Source organism: Carcharodon carcharias, chromosome 2 (genome assembly GCF_017639515.1).
Source record: "Carcharodon carcharias isolate sCarCar2 chromosome 2, sCarCar2.pri, whole genome shotgun sequence".
Classification (NCBI taxonomy): Eukaryota; Metazoa; Chordata; class Chondrichthyes; order Lamniformes; family Lamnidae; genus Carcharodon; species Carcharodon carcharias.
In genome coordinates this window covers 148,319,999-148,326,579 of record NC_054468.1, presented here as the reverse complement: position 1 = coordinate 148,326,579, position 6,581 = coordinate 148,319,999, and positions in this window count along the sequence as shown.

Here is a 6,581-nt window from a genome sequence, read left to right as displayed (position 1 = left end):
TGCACTTCCGGGGTCCCTATCCCTCTATCCCCATCCTATTCATGTACTTGTCAAGCTTCCTCTTAAACACCACTATCGTACCTGCTTCCACCACCTCTTCTGGCAGCGAATTCCAGACACTCACTACCCTCTGCATTAAAAACTTGCCCCGCACATCTCCTCTAAAGTTTTCTCCTCTCACCTTAAACCTATGTCCCCTAGTAATTGACTCTTCCATCCTGGGAAAAAGCTTCTGACTATCTACTCTGTCCATGCCATTCATAATTTTGTAAACTTCTATCAAGTCGCCCCTCAATCTCCGTCGCTCTAGTGAGAACAATCCGAGTTTCTCCAACCTCTCCTCATAGCTAATAACCTCCAGACCAGGCAGCATCCTGGTAAACCTCCTCTGCACCCTCTCCAATGCCTTCATATCCTTTTGGTAATGTGGCGACCAGAATTGCACGCAATATTCCAAGTGTGGCCTAACCAAGGTTCTATACAGCTGCAGCATGACTTCCCAACATTTATACTCAATACCCCTGCCAATGAAGACAAGCATGCCATATGCCTTCCTGACTACCTTATCCACCTGCGTTGCCACTTTCAGTGGACCTGTACATCCAGATCCCTCTGCCCGTCAATGCACTTAAGGGTTCTGCCATTTACTGTATAATTCCTACCTGTATTAGATCTTCCAAAAAGCATTACCTCGCATTGTCCAGATTAAACTCCATCTGCCATTTCTCCACCCAAGTCTCCAACCGATCTATATCCCGTTGTATCCTTTGACAATCCTCTTCACTATCTGCAACTCTTCTAACCTTAGTGTCATCTGCAAACTTACTAATTAGCCCAATTACCTTTTCCTCCAAATCATTTACCTATACTACAAACAGCAAAGGTCCCAGCACTGATCCCTGCAGAACACCACTTGTCACAGTTCTCCACTCAGAAAAGCACCCTTCCACTGCTACCCTCTGTCTTCTATGACCAAGCCAATTCTGTATCCATCTTGCTAACTCACCTCTAAACCCATGTGACTTTACCTTCTATACCAGTCTGCCATGAGGGACCTTGTCAAAGGCCTTACTGAAATCCATGTAGATAACATCCACTGCCCTTCCATCATCGATCATCTTTGTCACTTCCTCGAAAAACTCGATCAAGTTAGTGAGACACAACCAACCCTTCACAAAACGATGCTGCCTGGCACTAATATGCCCATTTGCTTCCAAATGGTAGTAAATCCTGTCATGAAAAATCTTCTCCAATAATTTCCCTACCACTGACGTAAGGCTCACCGGCCTGTAATTTCTTGGATTATCCCTGCTACCCTTCTTAAGCAATGGAAAAACATTGGCCATTCTCCAGTCCTCTGGGACCTCACCCATAGCCAGTGGGGATACAAAGATTTCTGTCAAGGCCCCAGCAATCTCCTCCCTTGCCTCCTTCAGTACTCTGGGGTAGATCCCATCTGGCCCTGGGGACTTATACACCTTAATATTCTTCAAGACACCTAACACCTCCTCTTTTTTGATCTCAACATGATCCAGGCTATCTACACACTCTTCCCTAGACAAATTGACCGCTAAGTCCTTCTCTTTGGTGATTACTGATGAGAAGTACTCATTTAGTATCTCTCCCATTTCTTCTGGCTCCACACACAGATTCCCACCTCTGTCCGAGTGGGCCTACCCTTTCCCTGGCTACCCTCTTGCTTTTTACATATATATAAAAAGCCTTGGGATTTTCCTTAATCCTGGTTGCCAATGACTTTTCATGACCCCTTTTAGCCCTCCTGACTCCTTGCTTAAGTTTCTTCCTACTTTCTTTATATTCTCCATGGGCTTCATCTGTTCCCAGTCTTCTAGCCCTTACAAATGCTTCCCTTTTCTTTTTGACTAATCTCACAATATCCTTCGTTATCCAAGGTTCCTGAAACTTGCCATACTTATCCTTCAGCCTAGCAGGAACATGCCGGCCCTGAATTCTTATCAACTGACGTTTGAAAGCCCCCCACATGTCAGTTGTTGATTTGCCCTCAAACATCCGCCTCCAGTCTAGATTCCTCAGTTCCTGCCTAATATTATTATAATTAGCCTTCCCCCAATTAAGCACCTTAACCCGTGGACTCCTGTTATCCACCAGTACCTTGAAACGTACTGAACTATGGTCACTTCTCCCAAAATTCTTCCCCACTGAAATTTCGACCACCTGGCTGGGTTCATTCCCTAATACCAGGTCCAGTATTGCCCCTTCCCTAGTTGGATTATCTACATATTGTCTCAGGAAGCCCTCCTGGATGCACCTTACAAATTCTGCACCATCCAAACCCCTAGCACTAAGTGATTTCTAGTCAATATAGGGAAAGTTAAAATCACCCACCACAACAACCCTATTGCTTTTACATCTTTCCAAAATCTGCCTACATAACTGTTCCTCAATCTCCCGCCGGCAACTGGGAGGCCTATAGTAAACCCCCAACATTGTGACTGCACCCTTCCTATTCCGGAGCTCTACCCATATTGCCTCGCTGCATGAGCCCAACGAGGTGTCCTCCTGTCGTACAGCTGTGATATTCCCCTTAACCAGCAGTGCAACTCCCCCACCTCTTCTACATCCCTCTCTATCCTGTCTGAAACATTTAAATCCTGGAACATTTATCTGCCAATCCTGTCCATCCTTCAACCAAGTCCCTGTAGTAGCAATAACGTCATAGTCCCAAATACTAATCCAAGCTCTAAGCTCATCTGCCTTGCCTGTTATACTTCTCGCATTGAAACAAATGCATTTCAGACTCCCAGTCCCACTGTGTTCAGTAATTTCTCCCTGCCTGCTCTTCCTCTTAGTCCTACTGGTCATATTCACTAGTTCCCAGTCATTTATTTCACCTGCTGACCTATGGCTCTGGTTCCCAGCCCCTGCCATACTAATTTAAACCCTCCTGAGTGACACTAGCAAACCTCGCAGCCAGAATGTTGGTGTCCCTCCAGTTTAGATGCAACCCTTCCTTCTTGTACAGGTCCCACCTGCATCGGAAGAGATCCCAATGATCTAGATATCGGAAACCCTCCCTCTTACACCATCTGTTCAGCCACGTGTTTGGCTGCACTATCTTCCTATTTCTAGCCTCACTGGCACATGGCACAGGGAGTAACCCTGAGATTAAAACCCTAGAGGTCCTGTTTTTTAACTTTCTGCCTAACTCCCTGAACTCCCGCTGCAGGACCTCGTCACTCTTCCTGCCTATGTCGTTAGTACCAATGTGTACCACGACCTCTGGCTGTTCTCCCTCCCCCTTCAGAATGTCCCAATCAGAGACATCCTGGACCCTGGTACTAGGGAGGCAACATACCATCCTGGTGTCTCTTTCACGACCACAGAAGCGCCTATCTGAGCTCCTGACTATAGAATCCCCTATGACAATTGCTCTTCTGTGCTTTGACCCCCCCCGCCCCCCCCCCCGCCGCTGAACAACAGAGCCAGCCGTGGTGCCACTGCTCTGGCTACTGCTGTTGTTTTCCCCTGATAGGCCATCCCCCCAACAATATCCAAAGCAGTATACCTGTTATAGAGGGGGACAGCCACAGGGGATTTCTGCACTGACTGCCTGCCCCTTCTAGCAGTCACCCATCTATCTGTCTGTACCTTGAGTGTGACCACTTCTCCAAAACTCCTGTCGATGATGCTTTCCGCCACCTGAATGCTCCTAAGTGCATCCAACTGCTGCTCCAACCGATCCATGCGGTCTGTGAGGAGCTGCATTTGGGTACATTTCCTGCAGATGTAGTTGTCCGGGACACTTGAAGTGTCACAGATTTCCCACATCCCACAGGTGAAGCACTTCACCTCAGCAATTGCCATTTCTAGAACTATTTAATAAATTAATTTAAATCTAATAACTGCTTATTGACTCCTTATTAATTATACGTTCCCTAGGGCAAGATTTCTACTATAAATGCTAAATTCTCAGAACAGTAATCCCCTGCTTCTGGTCTAGATACCCTCTACTTATTAATTAAGTGATTAATTTATTTGGTTTAATTAGTTTAACAATGTTTTAGTTTCAAATTCAGTGTAGATTCTCTACCAGCAAATCAGGTCACAGATTTACCGTGAAGCCACTTTTACTTTTTTTAAGAACTGAGGTCCGCCCTCCAACTCTGCTCCCTGGAATGAGGCCGCGAATCCCCAAGGTAAGGTTTTTATACTCACTGCTCTGGAACTCCGCCCTCCAACTCTGCTCCCTGGAACTATTCCTTTCAATTTCAAATGCTGTGCTATCATTTCAATTATGTCTGATTTCCTAGTCCCCCCCAGGAAACACCAGTTGTAACCAACTCTGTTAACAACACCTAAAATATTTATTTATAATTGTGCTTTGTCCAAAGATGGTGATGAGAAACTCGAATTTGAACAGAGCATAGCTGTAGCAGTGTAAGATTGATAAGTGGGTGTCTGAGTATGAATTTGTGTTTATTCTATTTTTTGAACAACATTGTATTGAAATGCCAGCATATTGCATGGTGGGGAGGTGTTGTGAAGCCCTGCTTTATAAAAATGACTTTATGTATTCACTGGCTGAAATCATTGACTAATGTTTAAAAAAGCTAAAGCAGCAAGCTGTTAAGATGGCTGCCAAGAATTAGGTGACTTTTGTAATTTCTGCACAGACTCAGAATTACCTCAAGCCTCCAGAAAGTTGTAAAGTAAATGATCCTGAGGTGGGTGTCCTTCCTTGAAATACTGCAGACTGGGCTGGGAGAAAAAACCCATCCAGCAACAGCTCCTAACAGCTAAATGGAGGTAGTAAAAAGCTTCTCTCTTTGTTTAATTGTACTTCTGAAGCCTGCACTTAATTGTCCCACTTAAATCACTTGTTTTGTGGGCGAAGCTTCTTCAGTCAGCTCAGGAAAGAAGAGCGAGCTCAGCTGCGCCACCATTGTAGTTAAGCAATAACTCATCAAAAGCTAAGACAGTGGCCACTAAAGGTACTGCAACTCAGAGCTAAATTACGCTTGGCAGAGCTCGTAAAAGGAAACCTGGATAGATATCCTGTTTCAGGTAATGTTCTAATAACTGTCCAAAAAAAACCACAAAATGACACTGAAGTTCCAGCATTCAATTGGAAGGTAGCAGATCTCCTATCTGAGTTTATTTTGTTCCGACAACATGTAGAGCTATGTTTTCTGGACCACAATATTTCCGAACCAACTTAAACTGCTGTCACGCCCTACCACCTCGATGTGATGTGATATATAAGTCCCATGGCTTATATTCAGTCTACAATCAGCAGCAGGAAGAATCAAAAATAAAAACAAAAACTGCAGATGCTGGAAATCCAAAACAAAAACAGAATTACCCGGAAAAACTCAGCAGGTCTGCCAGCATCAGCGGAGAAGAGCAAAGTTGACGTTTTGAGTCCTCATGACCCTTCAACAGAACTGAGTAAAATTAGGAGAGGGGTGAAATATAAGCTGGTTTAAGGTGGTGGGGTGGGGGGTGGGGGGAGAGAAGTGGGAGGGGGTGGTTGTAGGGACAAGCAAACAGTGATAGGAGTAGATAATCAAAAGATGTCACAGACAAAAGAACAAAGAGGTGTTGAAGGTGGTGATATTATCTAAGAGAATGTGCTAATTAAGAATGGATGGCAGGAAACACAAGGTACAGGTCTAGTGGGGATGGGGTGAAATGAGACCAACAGGGCATAAGAGGTATAGATTTAAAAATAATGGAAATAGGTGGGAAAAGAAAAATCTAGATAAATTATTGGAAAAAAACAAAAGGGAGGGGGAAGAAACGGAAAGGAGGTGGGGATGGAGGAGGGAGTTCAAGATCTAAAGTTGTTGAATTCAATATTCAGTCCGGAAGGCTGTAAAGTGCCTAGTTGGAAGATGAGGTGCTGTTCCTCCAGTTTGCATTGAGCTTCATTGGAACAATGCAACAAGCCAAGGACAGACATGTGGACAAGAGAGCAGGGTGATGTTAAAATGGCAAGCGACAGGGAGGTTTGGGTCATTCTTGCGGACAGACCACAGGTGTTCTGCAAAGCGGTCACCCAGTCTGCGTTTGGTCTCTCCAATGTAGAAGAGACCACATCCGCCCTCATGCCTTCTCCTCCCTCCCAGAAACATGATAGGGTCCCCCTTGTCCTCACTTATCACCTCACCAGCCTCCGCATTCAAAGGATCATCCTCCACCATTTCCGCCAACTCCAGCATGATGCCACCACCAAACACATCTTCCCTTCACCCACCCAGCGGCATTCCATAGGGATCGTTCCCTCCGGGACACCCTGGTCCACTCCTCCATCACCCCCTACTCCTCAATCCCCACCTACGGCACCTCCCAATACATATGCAAAAGATTCAACACCTGCCCCTTCACTTCCTCTCTCCTCACCGTCCAATGGCCCAAACACTCCTTTCAAGTGAAGCAGCATTTCACTTGCATTTCCCCCAACTAAGTCTACTGCATTCGTTGCTCCCAATGCGGTCTCCTCTACATTGGAGAGACCAAACGCAAACTGGGCAACCGCTTTGCTGAACACTTGTGGTCTGTCCGCAAGAATGACCCAAACCTCCCTGTCACTTGCCATT